At 43.7% G+C, this 21182-nt stretch overlaps 1 protein-coding gene across 3 annotated transcripts in view; it reads left to right on the forward strand.

The window, feature by feature from the left end:
• The window catches only part of FUT8 (fucosyltransferase 8), a 287005-nt gene that overhangs the window by 91235 nt on the left and 174588 nt on the right, over positions 1-21182 (forward strand). For all 3 annotated transcript variants that reach the window (XM_048854022.2, XM_048854025.2, XM_048854024.2), the window contains exon 2: positions 7594-7695. The gene's annotated coding sequence lies outside the window, so the exon portion shown is untranslated. The remainder of the gene's footprint in view (positions 1-7593; positions 7696-21182) is intronic.

Genomic DNA, 21182 nt, shown 5'->3' on the forward strand with positions numbered 1-21182 from the left:
CTTGCTGGTAAGAATACTGTGGGAGACCATATCAAAAGCTTTGCTAAAGTCAAGGGGTAACCCGTCCACTTCTTTTCCCTCATCCACAGAGCCAGTTATCTTGTCATAGAAGGCAGTTAGACTAGTCAGGCTCTTGTTGAATCCATGCTGATTGTTCCTGATCCCTTTCATCTCTTCTAAGTGCTTCAGAATTGATTCCTTGAGGACCTGATCCATGATTTTTCCAGGGACTGAGGTGAGGCTCACTGGCCTGTAGTTCCAAGGATCCTCCTTCTTCCCTTTTTTAAAGATGGGCACTACATTAGCCTTTTTCCAGTCGTCCGGGACCTCCCCTGATCGCCATGAGTTTTCAAAGATCATGGCCAATGGCTCTGCAATCATATCTGCCAACTCCTTTAGCACTCTCAGATGCAGCGCATCCAGCCCCATGGACTTGTGCTTGTCCAGCTTTTCTAAATAGTCCGGAACCACTTCTTTCTCCCCATGCTATGCTGCCCAGTGCAGTAGTCTGGGAGCTGACCTTGTTCGTGAAGACAAAGGCAAAAAAAGCATTGAGTACGTTAGCTTTTTCCACATCCTCTGTCACTAGGTTGCCCCCCTCATTCAGTAAGGGGCCCACACTTTCCTTGACTTTCTTCTTGTTGCTAACATACCTGAGGGAAACCCTTCTTGTTACTCTTAACATCTCTTGCTAGCTGCAACTCCAGGTGTGATTTGGCCTCCCTGATTTCACTCCTGCATGCCTGAGCAATATTTTTGTACTCCTCCCTGGTCATTTGTCCAGTCTTGCACTTCTGTAAGCTTCTTTTTTGTATTTAAAATCAGCAAGGATTTCACTGTTAGGCCAAGCTGGTCACTTGCCATATTTACTATTCTTTCTACACATCGTGATGGTTTGTTCCTGTAACCTCCATAAGGATTCTTTAAAGTACAGCCAGTTCTCCTGGACTCCTTTCCCCCTTATGCTTTTCTCCCAGAGGATCCTGCCAATCAGTTCCCTGAGGGAGTCAAAGTCTGCTTTTCTGAAGTCCAGGGTCCGTATTCTGTTGCTCTCCTTTCTTCCCTGTGTCAGGATCCTGAACTCGACCATCTCATGGTCACTGCCTCCCCAGTTCCCATCCACTTTTGCTTCCCCTACTTATTCTTCCCGGTTTGTGAGCAACAGGTCAAGAAGAGCTCTGCCCCTAGTTGGTTCCTCCAGCACTTGCACCAGGAAATTGTCCCCTACACTTTCCAAAAACTTCCTGGATTGTCTGTGCACTGCTGTATTGCTCTCCTAGGAGATATCAGGGTGATTGAAGTCTCCCATGAGAACCAGGGCCTGCGATCTAGTAAATGCCGTGAGTTGCCGGAAGAAAGCCTCGTCCACCTCATCCTCCTGGTCTGGTGGTCTATAGCAGACTCCCACCACGGCATCACCCTTGTTGCTCACACTTCTAAATTTAATTAAGAGACTCTCAGGTCTTTCTGCAGTTTCATACTTGAGCTCTGAGCAGTCATACTGCTCCCTTACATACAATGTATCTCCTCCACCTTTTCTGCCCTGCTTGTCCTTCCTGAACAGTTTATATCCATCCATGACAGTACTCCAGTCATGTGAGTTATCCCACCAAGTCTCTGTTGTTCCAGTCACATCATAATTCCTTGACTATGCCAGGCCTTCCAGTTCTCCCTGCTTGTTTCCCAGGCTTCTTGCATTTGTGTGTAGGCACTTAAGATAACTCACTGATCATCCCACTTCCTCAGTATGAGGCAGGAGCCCTCCCCTCTTGCTCTCTCCTGCTTGTGCTTCCTCCCAGTATCCCACTTCCCCACTTACCTCAGGGCTTTGGTCTCCTTCCCCTCATGAACCTAGTTTCAAGCCCTCCTCACTAGGTTAGCTAGCCTGCTTGCGAAGATGCTCTTCCTTCTCTTCGTTAGGTGGAGCCCGTCTCTGCCTATCACTTCTCCTTCTTGGAACACCATCCATTGGTCAAAGAATTCAAAGCCTTCTCTCCGACACCACCTGCGTAGCCAGCTTCTGGCAAACAGAGGCTAGGGACGCAATCCTGGCTAATAGCCATTGATGGACCTATCTTCCCTGAATTTATCTAGTTCTTTTTTGAACCCTGTTATTGTCTTGGCCTTCACAATATCTTCTGGCAAAGATTTCCACAGGTTGACTGTGCGTTGTGTGAAGAAATACTTCCTTCTGTTTGTTTTAAACCTGCTGCTCCACCCAGAGGCTCTTAAGATGGATTTTTGGGTATATTATTTCTTTTATGACAGTCAACATTCAACCTTCTCCTATACCAGTGATCCCGCAAATTTTTGGGGGTCATGCCCCCCACTCCCTGGAGCCAGGGATGGGAACAGGGCCGTGTCTGGGTGGGGGGCACAGACAGGTGTAAGGGCGCCAGGACCAGGAGCGGGGATGGAGATGGAGCCAAGACTGGAGGTGGGAACAGAGCAGCAGCCGGGCCTGCAGCCAGGTGTGGCTCCACTTCTGGCTCCACCCTCAGCCTAGGTCAGGGAATGGAGCTGTGAGGCTGAGCTGGGAGAGGAGCCATTGCAAGGCTGGGGACAGGGCCAGGCACGGGACCAGGACCTGGGGACACAGCTGCAGGTGAGACCAGAGCAGAGCTGGGAGCAGAGAGGGGCTGAGTGGTGCTCTCTCTTCACCCCCCCGTGTGGGCTAGTCCATGCCCCGCCGTGCCCCTCGAAGGTTCCTCTGTGCCCCTCTAGGATGGGCGCACCCCAGAGTTTGGGGACCTTTTGCTCTAGAGTTTTAGCCCATCCTGCATGGTTGCAATCTACTTTCATGGCATCACCCAAGAATGCTGCAGTTCCTGAAATTTGCAGAACTGAAGCTAGGACTTCAGTACATACTTTCTCCAGCCACTGTGCCTCTAGATCAGATACTGTAGTTGGCATTGCAGTTTTGTCTTCAGTATTTGACTCTAGTCTGAAGCTCCCTTCTCCCTGTGGGGTTACTGCTTATGAGTTAAATGTAGTAGAGCACCAAAAGAAACATAATTTGATTTACCCACCTTGTACGGTAACTGGAATTCTTCGAGATATATGTCCCTATGGGTGTTTAGCTCCCATCCGCCTTCCCCTCTGCATCAGAGTTTTCTCTATGGGACTGTGCAGTTGAGAAGGAACTGAAGATGGTTTGTCTGCACAACCCTTTATAGTCTGGGTAAAATCTGGCAAAAATCTTTGCTCAAAAGTGCAGGGGCACATGCGCACCTGAAGTGGAGCACCCATAGGGGGACACATCTTGAAGAACTCCATTTACTGCACAAGATGAGTAACCTCTCCCTTTGATCAGTTACTAATTTGTCTTTTAAAAACATTCACATTTTGAGTCTCATCATGTTTTAGGTCTCTATGATGTGAGAACTGCGGATTGTAAAAAGTCAAATTTGTACATAGTGAGATTTTTGGGATCTCCCTGGGTTATGTAATGTTTTAAACAAAAAAAGATTTTTAAAATTACTTTTTATGCACAATGTTTAGCCAATGGAGAATATAGTTTACATTGATTACTTCTGTTCTTCAGTGTGGTACGTGAAAGCCTTTTTGAACAGTTTAGGAAAGGAGTACAACACTGCCTTTTGGCATATGCCTCAAGTAATGTTTTCAGGATTGAGGCTAGTGAAAGAGAAATGACTAACCTGTGTTCTGAATTAATTTGTTTTATGCTTGACAGTGTGCCTTTAACCTATGATTTAGAACAAAAAAACAAAATATACCCTGAGGAAATCACAAGCTTTTGATTATGATTTTAGTGTATACTGTGAAAATCAGTTTTGACATATTGCTATTTTATCTAGCAATTGTTGCTGTTTGTTGCAGCTACAGTTTCTCATCACATTATTGCAAGTCTAACTCATTTGTGGTACACATTTTTAAAAGTCTGAACTCTGTCGTAATGACGCATAAAATGTTTTTGTCAGATTTTTGTAAAAACATTTGTTTTCAAGTCAGTATTTGTTTTTAAGAGTTAGATATAATTATTTAACCTAAATACCCCAAAACAGAAGGTAACTTGCTCCAGTACTTGTTTCCCTGGTTGGCAGTATGGCATTTTTTTACTCTAGCACCAGGACTCTAACTTTTACCAAGGTCTCTCTTGTATGGTTTTGGTAACGTTAAAGATTCTGTTTAAACCAAATCAATTATATATCACCTTTTAAAAAATAAAATTGAAACTAGAGTGGGATATGACTTCAAATAATGCTGCGATGTGTCATGACCTCCCCATTACACAAAATGAAGTGTCTGTACTACTAGGCTGCCTGATAAGAAACACGATAAGTTTTTCTTTTGTATTTTTGTAGTTTGTAAAGGTTAAGTGACAGGATAAACACTAAAACTTTGTTTATAGGTTAATGGGATAATTGGGTTCCCGATTTGAAATATTTGGTTTCTTTCAAGTCACCTATAAATATTTAGGCAAGATTAGCTCAGACATTTATCTTCAAATTAGATCACTTGAATTCTATTCATTACTCTCTGGATTTTTCAGACAAGATCTTAAGAAGCTGAACATAAATATTAAGAAAGTTTGTAAAGAGGCCATGTGGAAAATACAAATTACTATACGCAGTTCTCTCTTGTTTCCAAAGGAAAGCAAAAATATTCTGTTAAATGTTTAATTCATTTAGCTGACAAAATTATTATAGTCTGTTTTAGCGAGAGAAGATAAATTATTTAAAAAGTTGTAAGTCCATAAAGATATCCTGGACTGTTATGACAATGAAGTTAATGTTAATATACAAGAATAAAAAAAACATTCTGCTCGCCTCTTCTGTCTGCCCCACTTTCCTTCTCTTTGGGGAGTCTTTCATTCCTCCTTCGCCCTCTTATCCCCACACTGTCTTAGAGGATTCTCTCCATTAGGTTTCTGTTCACCAGTAGAGGTAGGAAGTAGTTGTTATCCTGAGCCTGGTCCTTCAGAATTTGGCAGCAACAGGAAGTGGGTGGGAACAGGAGGCTGGGAAGTGCAAAATTACTTATTGGAGAAATGGAGTAATAGATAGTAAAGACTGACATCACTGGCAGATTAAGGGGAGCAGTCTGTCAGTCTGATGCTGGGATGCTTGGTGAGGTAGAAGGAGCTCACTCCTTCATGGCAATACTGAGGAGGCAGCAGGAGGGAATTGAAGTCTGGTGGTGGTGTGGTGGGGAAGGGGTTCAGGTACCTGTGCCCAGCCAGGCATGAGCTCCCTCCTCAGCTCCTCCTGCTCTGGGTCCTTCCCAGGACCTCTGAGCTGTAGTAGCGAGGCAGCTGCAGGATGGATACCTTTATAAATTGCCGAGGCAGCTGCAGGCTGAAAGAAAGGGTAATAGAGGAGGGATCCGGCTTGTGGGCAATATGTTTGACACCTTGTTCTTCATCTTACATTGATGAGACAAGGTGGGAGAGGAAGAGCTCTGTGTAACTCATCAGCTTGTCTCTCGCACCAACAGAAATTGGTCCAATAAAAGATATTACCTCATCCACTTTGTGTCTCTAATATCCTGGGACCGACATGACTACGACAAGTCTGCATACATCTTACACTGACGACTTTCACTTTTACTCTGCACTCTGAACTTGTCTCCCTTTTTCCAATATGGGTTGCAGCCTTTCTTTCTGACATCTCTTCATGGATGACCAGACATTAATTTATACTTAACATGGCCAAAACTGACTTTTGATCTTTTCCTCACAAGCTCTCCCAGCTTTCTGAATCACTGCCTCAATCACATCACCACCATCTTTCCAGTCACTCAGGCCCATAATGTGAGTATCTTTGATATAGCCCTCTGGCCTTGACTACTGCAACATTGACCACACCACAAAAATCCCTTGAAATTGCTTCTGCTAAGATCACTTTGGCTTGTTCTTACCAAATCATATGTTATGTGCATCCCTCTACTAGCTCTGTCTTCTCCACCGTATCAAACATAAGCTTCTTTGCCTTCCTTTCAAGATTTATGAGCTCTATCTGGCTGCTCTAATTATTGTGCTGACAACTGCACTCTTTGTTTTTGCCAGCAATGTGTGTCTTCACCACCTGTTAGTCTACTCTCAAAAATATTTTTGCACTTTCTTCCATACCATCCCTTATGTATACAGGGAAGAACTCCCTGTCCAATATCCAGTTGAAAACACCATTGTACCCTCTGTCAAATCACCTTAAGATTCACCTGTTCTCTTTTGTCTACAGAACACTATTATCCAGCAACAGTGGCTAACTGAGACTATTATTTATTGTGCAAAACCACCCTATTTTTACTATGAACTTGTACTTAGAAACAGTCTTTATGCAAATACAAGATCATACATTGAGGAACAAAGAGCGCAATCTATACTTACAAGGCAAGGACTGTACCTTGGAAACTGTGACTCTGAAAAGGATTTGGGGATCACTGTTGATAACAAAGTGAAGATGAGATCCCAGTGCACGATGCTGTGACAAAAAAGACTAACATGATCCTTGGATGTAGACGCAGGGGAACACTGAGCAGAAGTAGGGAACTGTTACCTCTGCATACCACGTTGGTGAGCTGACTCCCTTCTAGCCTTAAAATCTATGAACCTTTAAATTGGCAGTACTCAAATTTCTTATTTAGATTGGTTCATGTTGTTATTGTCACATCTACCTACATATATGGAAAACTCCAAAAATGTCAAGTAATCAGTTTTTTTTAAAGAGCATAAAAATTATGTAATCCATGACTGTGATAGCCATAAAATAGTCCCAATTAGTATATAAAAGTATTACTTTGTAATGTCTTTGTAGGAAAAAGAACTATGAAACTCTCAATTTCAGTTGACCTTTTCTGTTAGAAAGCTTAACTCATTTTTAATCCTTGGTACATTTGTGCTGACATCCATTGACAACTAGACTTCTGAAGACTAATGATAATCATAGGGCAAAGCAGTTGCTATACTAGAGGCAATTTATTGTACTTTCGCTTTGTACTTTGTGCAGTGAAAGTGACAGAACAACTATGGCAAAATGCTAAAATAGATGTATTTTACGCTGAAGGGTGAAGGTAAATGCTGTGGCAGAAGTAGACAGTCTGCTTCTCTGCTGGCTAGTGATGGTGCTGGTGCTGTAATGGTGTTGATATTGGGGGTATAGATGAAGGTAGATAGCTACAGCAATAGGCATTCCCATTTGATCCAGTGAGCTACAGGTTAGAGGAAGTGAAGGAATTTAATATTTATCACCAGACTTTGATTTAACCTGTAATTAGAAATCTAAAGTGAAAGAACATTCTCACAAAGTTATGTGTTTTCTGAAGATAATTGAGGTTGTGAACGTTCTACCTTTGCAAACAATTGAAATATGTGGTGAGAGGTCAGTTCCTACTTCACAAAGGTGATGTTATTCTACTAATAGTCTTATAAAGATTTACATGGTATAGTTGAGCACTTAAGATGAAAAAATATGTAATTTATTCCACGAAAGAAACTATGGGCCTGGCTTTCAGAGATCCTGAGCATCTACAGCTCATTTTCACTTCAGTTGGAGTTGGTGCTTCTGAAAATCAGGCCCTTAGTGGAAATGTTTTCATAAGTTGTATATTCAAACTATTAATGTTTTGTTTCAGGTCACTGTCTTTGTAAAATTCAAGGAGAGAAGCAGATACACGTGATCCAGCTTCAAGTAGAAAAAAATCTTCATTACCTTCCATAGAAGAAAAAAGACACAGGTTGGTACCATAATTGAGATCTACTTTCATTATACTCTTACATATTCTGATTTTAAATATTAAACCTTTGGCAGTGTTTTGTCAACTGTATAAAATGACTGTTTTATCATGCCTGCTTCTCTTCATAATTTTGAATAACAAGTTTTTGAGGATTATCCATTCAGATATCGGCTGCAAATTGAAATACAGTGGGTCTGATTCTCTACTGTTTTCCTACACCTAGTGTAATCATTTACACATCTGCAAATAGAGTGCAAGGAGAGTGTAAAACACTACCAAAATACTCACTGCTGTATTTTACACTCACTTTATGCAAGTTTAAATGACTGCATAAGGTGCAAGTCAGTGGGGAATTGTCTGAGTTCAGGATGTCTAAAAATATTGTTACCCTTTTTGACCGAAGTGGCTGGCCAGATTTGGGGTGTTGTGGGTAGAAGTGACTGAAGAATAATTAATTTTTCCATATGATGGCCGCTGTTTCAATCCCCTCTTTACATTCATCCTGAGTGAAAAATGGTAGTTATGGCCAACTCATAACAACAAGGTTCAACCCAACACAAAACAAAGTGTTCACTTTAATCTGAGCCCTGGTCTACACTACAAGTTTAGGTTGAATTTAGCAGCGTTAGGTCGATTTAACCCTGCACCCGTCCACACTACCAAGCCTGTTTTGTCGACTTAAAGGGCTCTTAAAATTGATTTCCTCCCCGGCGAGGGGTTTAGTGCGAAAATCGACCTCGCTGGGTTGAATTTGGGGTAGCGTGGACGCAATTCGACGGTATTGGCCTCTGGGAGTTATCCCAGAGTGCTCCATTGTGACTGCTCTGGACAGCACACTCAACTCAGATGCACTGGCCAGGTAGACAAGAAAAGTCCCAGGAACTTTTGCATTTCATTTCCTGTTTGGCCAGCGAGGCGAGCTGATCAGCTCAGGTGACCATGGAGTCCCAGAATCGCAAAAGAGCTCCAGCATGGTCCGAACGGGAGGTACTGGATCTGATCGCTGTATGGGGAGAAGAATCCGTGCAGGCAGAACTCTGTTCCAAAAGACGAAATGCCAGTATATTTGCCAAAATCTCCAAGGGCATGATGGACGGAGGCTACAACAGGGGCACACAGCGGTGCCGCTTATAAGTTAAGGAGCTGAGGCAAGCCTACCAAAAAACAAAGGATGCAAATGGTCTCTCCGGGTCAGAGTCCAATACATGCCGCTTCTATGATGAGCTGCATGCAATTCTAGGGTGGCCCCCTACCACTACCCCACCAGTGTCCGTGGACACCTGTAAGGGGGGATTCTCACTCAACAGGGATGAGGATTTTGTGGATGAGGAAGATGATGAGGAGGTTGAGGATAGTGCATAGCAGGCAAGTGGAAAATCCCTTCTCCCCAGCAGCCAGGAACTGTTCATCCTCTTGGAGCCAATACCCTCCCAAGGCGGGCTCCCAGACCATGAAGCTGGAGAAGGCATCTCTGGTGAGTGTACCCTTGTAAATATAATACAGCGTTTAAAAGCAAGCATGTTTAATGATTAATTTGTCCTGAAGACTTGGGATGCATTTGCGGCCAGTATAGCTACTGGAAAAGTCTGTTAACGTGTCTGGGGATGGAGTGGAAATCCTCCAGGGACATCTCCATGAAGCTGTCCTGGAGGTACTCTAAAAGCCTTTGCCACGTGGTGTGGGGAGGCCCGTTCATGCTGAGCTGTTCGTGTTTGGCTGAGAGGGATCTTCCCTGATACTAGCCACATGGTGGGCGGGTGCGGGCTGGGGGGTGGGGTGAAGCACATGTGCTATGTAATGTGAATCGCTTGATTCAGTGTGAAATAGTCTTCCCTTTGTTCTCTAAAATGTATCTTTTTAAATACTACTCTTCCTTTTTTTCCTCCCACAGCTGCAAATGTTTCTACACTCCCCCTATCATTTCTGTCCCAGAGGCTAGTGCAGATTAGAAGGTGAAAAAAATGCACTCGCGATGACTTGTTCTCAGAGCTCATGCAGTCCTCCCACACTGAAAGAGCTCAGCAGAATGCATGGAGGCAAACAATGGCAGAGTCCAGGAAAGCGTTAAATGAATGCGATGGCAGGAGGGAGGATCATGCTGAGAGGAGGCAGGATGCAATGCTGAGCCTAATGGGGGAGCAAACTGACATGCTCAGGCGTCTGGTGGAGCTGCAGGAAAGGCAGCAGGAGCACAGACCGCTGCTGCAGCCCCTGTATAACTGCCTGCCCTCCTCCCCAAGTTCCATATCCTCCTCATCCAGATGCCCAAGAATGCAGGAGGGAGGCTATGGGCACCCAGCCACTCCACCCCAGAGGATTGCGCAAGCAACAGAAGGCTGGCATTCAATAAGTTTTGAACTGTAGTGTGGCCTTGTCCTTCCCTCCTCCCCTAATCCACCACCCCACCTGGTGCTTCCCTCTTCACCCACCCCTCCTGGGCTACCTTGCGAGTTTTCCCCCTTATTTGAGTGCTGAATTAATAAAGAATGCATGATTTTGAAACAATAATGACTTTTATTGCCTCTGAAAGTGGTGATCAAAGGGGGAAGGTCGGTTGGCTTACAGCGAAGTAGAGTGACCCAAGGGGGCAGGTTTTTATCAGGGAGAAACAAACAGAACTGTCACATCATAGTCTGGCCAGTTATGAAACTGGTTTTCCAAGTTTCTCTGATGTGCAGGGTGCCCAACTGTGCTCTTCTAATCGCCCTGGTGTCTGGCTGCGCGTAATTGGCCACCAGGCGATTTGCCTCAACCTCCCACCTTGTCATAAACATCTCTCCCTTACTCTCTCAGATATTGTGGAGCACACAGCAAGCAGCAATAAGAATGGGAATATTGGTTTTGCTGAGGTCCAACCGAATCAGTAAACTGCGCCAGCGAGCTTTTAAACGTCCAAATGCACATTCTACCATCATTCTGCACTTGCTCAGCCTATAGTTGAACTGCTCCTTACTTCTGTCCAGGGTGCCTGTGTATGGCTTTATGAGCCATGGCATTAAGGGTAGGCTGGGTCCCCAAGGATAACTATAGGCATTTTAACATCCCCAACAGTAATTTTCTGCTCTGGGAAGTAAGTTCCTTTCTGCAGCTGTTCAAACAGAGCAGAGTTCCTGAAGATGTGAGCGTCATGCACTTTTCCCGGCCATCCCACGTTGATGTCAGTGAAATGTCCCTTGTGATCCAACAATGCTTGTAATATCATTGAAAAGTACCCCTTGCAGTTTACGTACTGGTTGCCAAGGTGGTCCGATCCCAAGATAGGAATATGCGTTCCATCTATTGCCCCACCACAGATGGGGAACCCCATTGCAACAAAGCCATCCACTCTGGCCTGCATATTTCCCAGAGTTACTACCCTTGATAGCAGCAGCTCAGTGATTGTGTTGGCTACTTGGATCACAGCAGCCCCCACAGTAGATTTACCCACTCCAAATTGATTTCCGACTGACTGGTAGGTGTCTGGCGTTGCAGGCTTCCAGAGGGCTATCACCACTCGCTTGTGAACTGTGAGGGCTGCTCTCATCTTGGTATTCTTGCGCTTCAGGGCAGGGGAAAGCAAGTCACAAAGTTCCATGAAAGTGCCCTTATGCATGCAAAAGTTTTGTGGCCACTGAGAATCATCCCATACCCGCAACACTATGCGGTCCCACCAGTCTGTGCTTGTTTCCCAGGCCTAGAATCGGTGTTCCACAGCATGAACCTGCCCCATTACCACCATGATGTCCGAATTGCCAGGGCCAGTGCTTTGAGAGAAGTCTGTGTCCATGTCTTCATCACTATCGTGATTGCACTGTCATTGCCTCCTCGCCTGCTTTTGCAGGTTCTGCACGTACTGCAGGATAATGCGTGAGGTATTTACAATGCTCACAACATCAGCGGTGAGCTGAGCAGGCTCCATGCTTGCTGTGTTATGGCGTCTGCAGGAGAGCAGAGTTGCAGTGGAAGCGGTGGCTGACGACAGATGCCATGAGAATAGATATTTATACAGAACGACGAGAGGACCTGCGAGGTGGATTCATGACACCAGGAGAGCAGAGTTGTAGCGGAAGCGGTGGATGACGATGGTTAGCAGGCCGACTGCACCGTCTGCTGACAGCAGTATGGCGCCTGCACGGAAAAAAGGCGCGAAACAATTGTCTGCCATTGCTTTCACAGAGGGAGGGGCGACTGACGACATGTACCCAGAACCACCCATGACAATGTTTTTCCCCATCAGGCATTGGGAGCTCAACCCAGATTCCAATGGGCAGTGGAGACTGCAGGAACTGTGGGATAGCTACCCACAGTGCAACGCTACGAAAGTCGACGCTAGCCATAATACTGTGGACGCACTCCGCCAACTTAATTCGCTTAGTGTGGATACACACAATTGACTGTATAAAATCGCTTCCTAAAAATCGACTTGGATAAATTCAACCTAATTTCATAGTATAGATATACCCCGAGTATGAGGATTTTAAAAAACATGTTTATCATTTCACCACTGATGCTCTTTACTAAATTTCACTTTCTAATTCTCATGCTACCATACTGTTGGGATGTTTGGATTTTAGACAGTGCAGAGGAATGTGTAAATCCAAACCAGAAAGTGTTTTCATTACAATTATAAAAGAAGCTTCTATTAGTAGACTTTTTGTTTGTAACAAAAACTACATTAAACAAACCTAAATTTTCAGCCCAAAGTACTATGATTGTGTCCTTTAATCTTTCTTCTGAGGGATTTCAAATACATGGTTTGTGATTACTGAAATTTTAACCAGAGGGGTAAATATTTTTCCTCCTTTGTTTGACCTGAATATTTTCAAGATGATTTTGGGTTCATTTCCCTTCCTACCCCTTTCATAATATGACCAGAAAATGGGCTAACCAGTAATGGAATGAAAATGCAGTGTTACTTTTCAGTCTGTCTTATTATGTGCTTAGTTAATTTTACTAAATGACAAAAATACTGAGTTTGCGATAATTTACAGATGCAGACAAATGCATGATGAAAAATGAATCTTTGTCACCCCTCCAAAGTGATCTGATTTCATATAAGAGAGGGAAGCGGAATGTTGTTGCGAGTAGATTGAAGACTCATAGTTTTGTACTAAGTACAAATACAGATATATAGTACAGGTGCAGTATGTTGTTCATCTTTGAGGACAATTGGGTACCAGTCCTGCAGCTGAGTCTCTGAGCGGCTCTTGTGCTTACATGGAGTCAGTTGAAGGATCAGGGTCTATATTAAGGGGGAGAGTAGGGGAAATAATTCCTTTGAACACTGAAGGACTAAGTTGTCTTACATATAGTGGATGACATGTTTGTCTCACTGCTAGTCATCTGAGCACATAGACTCATAGACTTTAAGGTCAAAAGGGACCTTGTGATCATCTAGTCTGATCTCCTGCATGTTGCAGGCCATAGAACCTCATCCACACACTTATGTAATAGACCCCTCACCTCTGGCTGGGTTACCGAAGTCCTCAAATCATGGTTTAAAGCAGGGGTGGGCAAACTTTTTGGCCCAAAGGCCACACTGGGGTGCGAAACTGTATGGAGGGGCAGATAGGGAAGGCTGTGCCTCCTCAAATGGCCTGGCTCCCGCCCCCTATCGACCCCCTCCCACTTCCCACCCCCTGACTGCCCCCCTCAGAATCCCTGACCCATCCAACTCCCCCTGCTCCTTGTCCCCTGACCACCCCCTCCTGGGACCCGCCCCCTATCCAACTGCCACCTGTTCCCCATCCCCTGACCACCCCAGAACCTTTGCCACATCCAACCGCTCCCTGTTCCCTGACTGCCCCCCGGAACCCCCTACCCCTTATTCAATCCCCCGGCCCCCTTACCCTGCCGCTCAGAGCAGCATGTCTGGCCGTTCCACCACCCGGCCGGAGCCAGACATGCTACCGCACTGCCCTGCATGAGCACGCAGCCCCGCTGCCCATGTGGCATTGTGGCTCCAGGGGAGGGGGGACAGTGGCAGAGGGGCTGGGGACTAGCCTCCCAGGCCAGGAGCTCAGGGGCCGGGCAGGACAGTCCCGCTGGCTGGATGTGGCCCACGGGTCGTAGTTTGCCCACTTCTGCTTAAAGACTTCAAGTTACAAAGAATTGACCATTTACACTAGTTTAAACCATGCTTCATGCTACAGGGAAAGGCGAATAGTGATCAGTGAGACCCTGAGCATGTGGGCAAGACCCACCAGGCAGATAACTGGGAAAGAATTCTCTGTAGTAACTCAGAGCCCTCCCTGTCTAGTGTCCCATCTCCAGCAGTTGGGGATTTTTGGTACTTTCTCAGGTAGAGTGGGAATACGTGTATATGTACGTACTTGTCCCAGTGCTTGTTATCTGAGCACATTCTGTTGTTTAATCTATCATGCAGAATCAATCTGTTTCAAAAGTGCTGCTTCCCTGCTTTCTAGGTGGGAGGCAGGATTATTAATGATGGATTGTGGCTTCAAAAGCAAGGTGTGAATAGTGGCATAAGCTTATGTGAAGGTCACATTGGAATATGTACGTTTTGTTTGTGATGTACATTGTACATTGCACATCTGCTGAGATGCAGTTCACAAGCTGACATTCACAGCTGTTTGAACAGAAATAATAAAACAGATGCATATAATGTTATAAATGGTTGAAATATATTAGAATTTTAGTGTTTCTACAGTACTTAATTTATAATGGAAATATATAAATGTAAATACACTTCTCTGTTTCAGTATATATTAATCCAGAGTCAATTATTCATCTTCAAGTGTCCATTCCATTTCAGATGTGTGCACACCAGTGCACTGAAGCTGGAGTTCTTTTTCTCATAGCAGTACCTTTTGGGACAGTGTGGCACACCCACCCCTGTGCATTCATGCTGCTAGTCAGGGGTATGAAGAGTGGTGCCGCGCTGACCCGCCCCCCCCCCCCAGTTCCTTCTCACTGACCAAGGTTGGTACCTGGGGCATCTGTGAGCTTCTCACACTCTTTCCCATTCTGTCTTTAGAGAACCTTTTCCTAATTTTTTTTTATTCTAAATAGTTTTAGCATAGTTCTAGTTCTAGTTTTAGTTAGTGGTACTTGTTTAGGAAAAATGTATTGATTTTTATTTTACTTTTCATTGAGCTTCTAACGCACTATCGAGATTTGCCTAAGTCCCAGGGGTTTAAATGCTATTCCAGCTGTCACAAATCTAACCAGTGAGTGATCCTCACTCTTGCTGCTTAAAATGTTTTGGAGAAGGACATGTGAGGCACAAGTGCCATATCTGTAGGGGTTTAAGACCAGAACTAAGAAGCTGCTGGATGTTCGACTTCGAGATTATCCTGATGGAAGCAGCTTTGTGACTCCCTTTGAAACTAAGCCATTTGGTACATAAGCGTTTGGACTTGACTCAGTCTCAGAGCATGCCACCAGATTTGGTGACATCTTTGGGTGGAGAGAGCTGGAGAGAAGACACTGTTCTCTGGTACCTTGCAAACAGCATCAGAAGTCTAACACTTGAACCTCTTGTAACCAGAAGAAGCCCTCCTCATCTTTGAGGGCTAGGTCTCATACTGGAAGACCAGCACAGAGATTGGAGCTCCTGCTACGCACTCCCTCGTACTGCATTCTAGCATTATAGAGTTGTTGACACAAGCACCTCATGTGGTACCATTGAGACATTGCTGGTACCTTCTGTGATATCAACTTCCTCTACGATACATCTTACTCTGTTGGTACCAATAACATCTGAAACATACAGTGCAGCAGGGATCTCTTTGGTAGTGATGGCTGTGAATGAAAAGGTAAGATAGGGCGATCTAAATCTACTGCCAGCGACAAAGATACAAAAAAATTGGATCTCTTTTGGAGAAAGGTTATTTGTTACCAGGATTGCAGTTTAGAATTGCAAATCATCATGCTCTCATATGATTTGCAGTTCGTTATGATTGTTGAAATGTATAGACAAGTTGCTAGATGATTCTAAGGAGAAGTACACAGCACTTGTGAGTGAAAGCTGCTGGGAAGCAAGATTGTCCTTACAGGCTGGTTTAGATGAGGTGGATTTAGCAGTTCAAGTAAGGGTAATGGCAGTCAGTATGTGTTATGCTTCGTGGCTGCAGTTGTAATGCTTCAAGAGTGTGAATACCAACCTCAGGACAGGCTGTTAGGAACCAGGGCACAAACCCCAAATTGGTTGTGAATTCTATACTTAGATTTCAGCAACCAATTATTAAGTGTGTAAATGCCTTGGGTTCTATAACTGGCTAAACAAGGAGTTACAGACACTCTCTTTGGGTACGCCGATCTGCTTCTCTGCCCAGGTGAGCATACCTTTGTGATAGATGGTCCCTTACACCAAGAACCATGGCAAATATTCTGGTTACTTCCAGTCCCAAAGGACCAGTCACTAACCCCAGGTCAATTGTACCGTAGATCTCACACCAAAGACAATGCTTGTAGCCTATCCTATAATAAACGACATGAAAATTTATTAAATAGGAAAAGGAAATGAGTTATTGAGAAGGTTAAAGCAGATAAACATATATACACACAAATGAACTACAATCTTACATTTCAAAAGATAATAGGCCTTGTATAGTAAGCAAGCTCTATATGTCCTTTAGGACTAACTCATGCTAAGCAGATGGGGATCTCTTGCTTATGCCTAGAAAACTTTTTACCCCCCAGAGTCCAAGCAGCACAAAGATGACCAGTTTCTTCTTATTAAGGTTTTTTTTATCCCTTTCTTGCATTGTGCTCTGAGTTGTAAGCTCAGCTGATGGGAGGAATCCACTTGCATGATTCACATCATCTTCATGAGTGGCGGGGAGAGCGGAACAACGGTCTTCTGCCCTCTTTAACGTCCCACAATAGTCCGTCTGGTGTCAATGGACTTTTGCTGTTGAGAAGGACATAATACCTTCTGTTGAAGATCATCACTTCACACTAATTTGTCTCTCTCCAGTCTGGTGATTAACAGTCACATGGGCTCACACTACAACCACCCAAATATTACCTTACAACATGAGATACAGAGGTTATAAGTGAGATTAATGCAAGTAGCAGCTCATAAACCTTCAGCAAAGTCTAAATACTAAACTCATTCTTATAATTCTAATACCTATTTTAACAATACTAACACAGAGTGAGCCAGACTGATTCCAGCTATGTATTTGTTAGTGTTCAATTGAGACCTGGGGACTTGGGCATGAGCTGGTACTTGGTCTGCCAGCATCACAGCAATCATCTGCCATTCTGGCTAAATCCGACAAACAATTGAATATTTTCCCAGTGAAGACGTAAACTTATTCCCTGAGAAAACAGATAAAGCCTTGCATTCTGCTAAAGATTCTAGGGCAATCTTTAAATCACTAGGCATTTACACTCCAGCCCTTGAGAGAGAGCATTTCCATCCTTAGGTCCACCAGAGATGTACTATCTGCCAAGGTAGCTGAACTAATCTCTAGGATGCACCATAAGAATCAGAGACCACCACCACCTCCTCTTCCTGCCTCCAGCTACCTCTAACAAATCAGTAACATCTAAACAGTCTATTTGTCTCCATTGCTGAGATGATGAGAGGACAACTGGTCTCCTCATAGAGGATCTCCCCCTGGATCTCTTCCTACATTCATCAGTGCTATGATATTAAGGTTCCTTCCCCTTAACGCATTTTAGCGCACTCTATAAGGGCACAAGCGGTGTTGTCTGCTTTAAGTTATGTAGCCATCAATCACATTTTCAGGGCTGCAACTTGGTCATCTGTTCACACTTTCACCACTCATTATGCTCCATGGGTAGGAGAATGGACATGAGGAAGGGCAGTGTGGATACCAGTCTAACAGGTCATACTGGCTGTAGAATATCCGTGCCTAATCGGGTAAAGAATGTGAGCAAGGCCAAACAGCAAAAATGTTTGTACAGCAGTGCGAAAAGCCTAGGTAACAAAATGGAAGAACTAGAGCTACTGGTGCAGGAAGTGAAACCAGATATTATAGGGATAACAGAAACATGGTGGAATAGTAGTCATGACTGGACTACAGGTATTGAAGGGTATGTGCTGTTTAGGAAAGACAAAAATAAAGGCCAAGATGGTGGAGTAGCATTGTATATCAATGATGAGGTAGAATGTAAAGAAATAGAATCATAAAATAAGAAGCGATGGAATGGATAAGACAGTCTGTCTGGGCAAAAATCACATTGGGGAAGAAAATTACTAGCCTCCCCTGTGATAGTGCTTGGGGTGTGCTATAGACTGCTGGGATCTAATTTGGATATGGATAGAGCCCTCTTTAACGTTTTTAATGAAGTAAATACTAATGGAAACTGTGTGATCATGGGAGACTTTAACTTCCCAGATATAGACTGGAGGACAAGTGCTAGTAATAATAATAGGGCTCATATTTTCCTAGATGCGATAGCTGATGGATTCCTTCATCGAGTAGTTGCAGAACCAACAAGAGGGGATGCCATTTTAGATTTGGTTTTGGTGAGTAGTGAGGACCTCATAGAAGAAATGGTTGTAGGGGACAACCTTGGTTCAAGTGATCATGAGCTAATTCAGTTCAAACTGAACGGAAGGATAAACAAAAATTAATCTGCGACTAGGGTTTTTGATTTCAAAAGGGCTGACTTTCAAAAATTAAGGAAATTAGTTAAGGAAGTGGATTGGACTGAAGAATTTATGGATCTAAAGGCAGAGGAGGCCTGGGATTATGAGGAGGCCTGGGATTACTTCAAGTCAAAGCTGCAGAAGCTATTGGAAGCCTGCATCCCAAGAAAGGGGAAAAAATTCATAGGCAGGAGTTGTAGACCAAGTTGGATGAGCAAGCATCCCAGAGAGATGATTAAGAAAAAGCAGAAAGCATACAGGGAGAGGAAGATGGGAGGGATCAGCAAGGAAAGCTACCTTATTGAGGTCAGAACAAGTAGAGTTGGACCTTGCAAAGGGAATTAAAATCAATAGTAAAAGGTTCTATAGCCATATAAATAAGAAGAAAACAAAGAAAGAAGAAGTGGGACTGCTGAACACTGAGGATGGAGTGGAGGTTAAGGATAATCTAGGCATGGCTCAATATCTAAACAAATACTTTGCCTCAGTCTTTAATGAGGCTAATGAGGATCTTAGGAATAATGGTAGCATGACAAATGGGAATGAGGATATGAAGGTAGATATTACCATATCTGAGGTAGAAGCAAAACTCGAACAGCTTAATGGGACTAAATCAGGGGGCCCAGATAATCTTCATCCAAGAATATTAAAGGAATTGGAGCATGAAATTGCAAGCCCATTAGCAAGAATTTTTAATGAATCTGTAAATTCAGGGGTTGTACAGTATGACTGGAGAATTGCTAACAGTTCCTATTTTTAAGAAAAGAAAGAAAAGTGATCCAGGTAACTACAGGCCTATTAGTTTGACATCTGTAGTATGCAAGGTCTTGGAAAAAATTTTGAAGGAGAAAGTAGTTAAGGACATTGAGGTCAAAATACAACATGGTTTTACAAAAGATAGATTGTGCCAAACCAACTTGATCTCCTTCTTTGAGAAAGTAACAGATTTTTTTAGACAAAGGAAACACAATGGATCTAATTTACCTAGATTTCAGTAAGGTGTTTGATACGGTGACACATGGGGAATTATTAGTTAAATTGGAAAAGATGGGGATCAATATGAAAATTGAAAGGTGGATAAGGAATTGGTTAAAGGGGAGACTACAGCAGGTCATACTGAAAGGTGAACTGTCAGGCTGGAGGGAGGTTACCAGTGGAATTCCTCAGGGATCGGTTTTGGGACCAATCTTATTTAATCTTTTTATTACTGACCTCTGCACAAAAAGTGGGAGTGTGCTAATAAAGTTTGCGAATGACACAAAACTGGGAGGCATTGCCAATTTAGAGAAGGCCTGGGATATCATACGGGAGGATCTGGATGACCTTGTAAACTGGAGTAATAGTAATAGGATGAAATTTAATAGTGAGAAGTGTAAGGTCATGCATTTAGGGATTAATACAAGAATTTTAGTTATAAGCTGGGGATGCATCAGTTAGAAGTAACGGAGATGGAGAAGGACCTTGGAGTATTGGTTGATCATAGGACGACTATGAGCCGCCAATACGATATGGCCATGAAAAAAGCTAATGCGGTCTTGGGATGCATCAGGCGAGGTATTTCCAGTAGAGATAAGGAGATGTTAGTACTGTTATACAAGGCACTGGTGAGACCGCATCTGGAATACTGTGTGTAGTTCTGGTCTCCCATGTTTAAGAAGGATGAATTCAAACTGGAACAGGTACAGAGAAGGGCTATTAGGATGATCCGAGGAATGGAAAACCTGTCTTATGAAAGGAGACTCAAAGAGCTTGGCTTGTTTAGCCTAACCAAAAGAAGGCTGAGGGGAGATATGATTGCTTTCTATAAATGTATCAGAGGGATAAACACCAGAGAGGGAGAGGAATTATTTAAGCTCAATACCAATGTGAACACAAGAACAAATGGATATAAACTGGCCATCAGGAAGTTTAGACTTGAAACTAGATGAAGGTTTCTAACCATCAGAGAAATGAAGTTCTGGAACAGCCTTCCAAGGGAAGCAGTGGGGGCAAAAGACCTATCTGGCTTCAAGATTAAACTCTAAGTTTATGGAGGAGATGGTATGATGGGATAACATGATTTTGGCAATTAATTGATCTTTGACTATTCATGGTAAATAGGCCCAATGGCCTGTGATGGAATGTTAGATGGGGTGGGATCTGAGTTACTACAGAGAATTCTTTCCTGGGTATCTGGCTGGTGAATCTTGCCCACATACTCAGGGTTCAGCTGATCGCCATATTTGACGTTGGGAAGGAATTTTTCTCCAGGGAAGATTGGAAGAGCCCCGGGGGGGTTTTTGCCTTCCTCTGCAGCATGGGGCATGGGTCACTTGCTGGAGGATTCTCTGTACCTTGAAGTCGTTAAACCATGATTTGAGGACTTCAATAGCTCAGACATAGGTGAGACGTTTATTGCAGGAGTGGGTGGGTGAGATTCAGTGGTCTGCATTGTGCAGGAGGTCAGACTAGATGATCATAATGTTCCCTTCTGACCTTAATATCTAGGAGTCTATCAAGAGATGATGCTAGATTTGGAAGAGTGGCATTGGAGTTCTTGTTCAGGTAGACTCTGATACCCTCCTCTGTCTGGAACTGCTTATGAGTCACCTGAAGTGGAATGAATGCAAGCACTCAAAGAAGAGAAGATGGTTACATACCTGTTCGGTAACTCTTTTTTTCTTTGAGATGTGTTGCATATGTCCATTTCATAACTCACTCTCCTCCTGTACGTTGGAGTCAAAGATAACATGTTTCTAGTGTGAAGGAACCGAGGGGGGTCGGGGCAGCTCTGCCCTTTATACCCTTGGCCAGCAGAATGGGTGTGTGGAGGGTGTGTGTGCTGCCCTGACACATTCCATTATGGGAAAAAGATCTCTGGCATTGGTTCACTGGCACGCATGCACCTGAAGTGGAATGGTCATGTGTAACACATCTCAAA

Source organism: Caretta caretta, chromosome 6, assembly GCF_965140235.1.
Source record: "Caretta caretta isolate rCarCar2 chromosome 6, rCarCar1.hap1, whole genome shotgun sequence".
In the NCBI taxonomy this organism is placed as follows: domain Eukaryota; kingdom Metazoa; phylum Chordata; order Testudines; family Cheloniidae; genus Caretta; species Caretta caretta.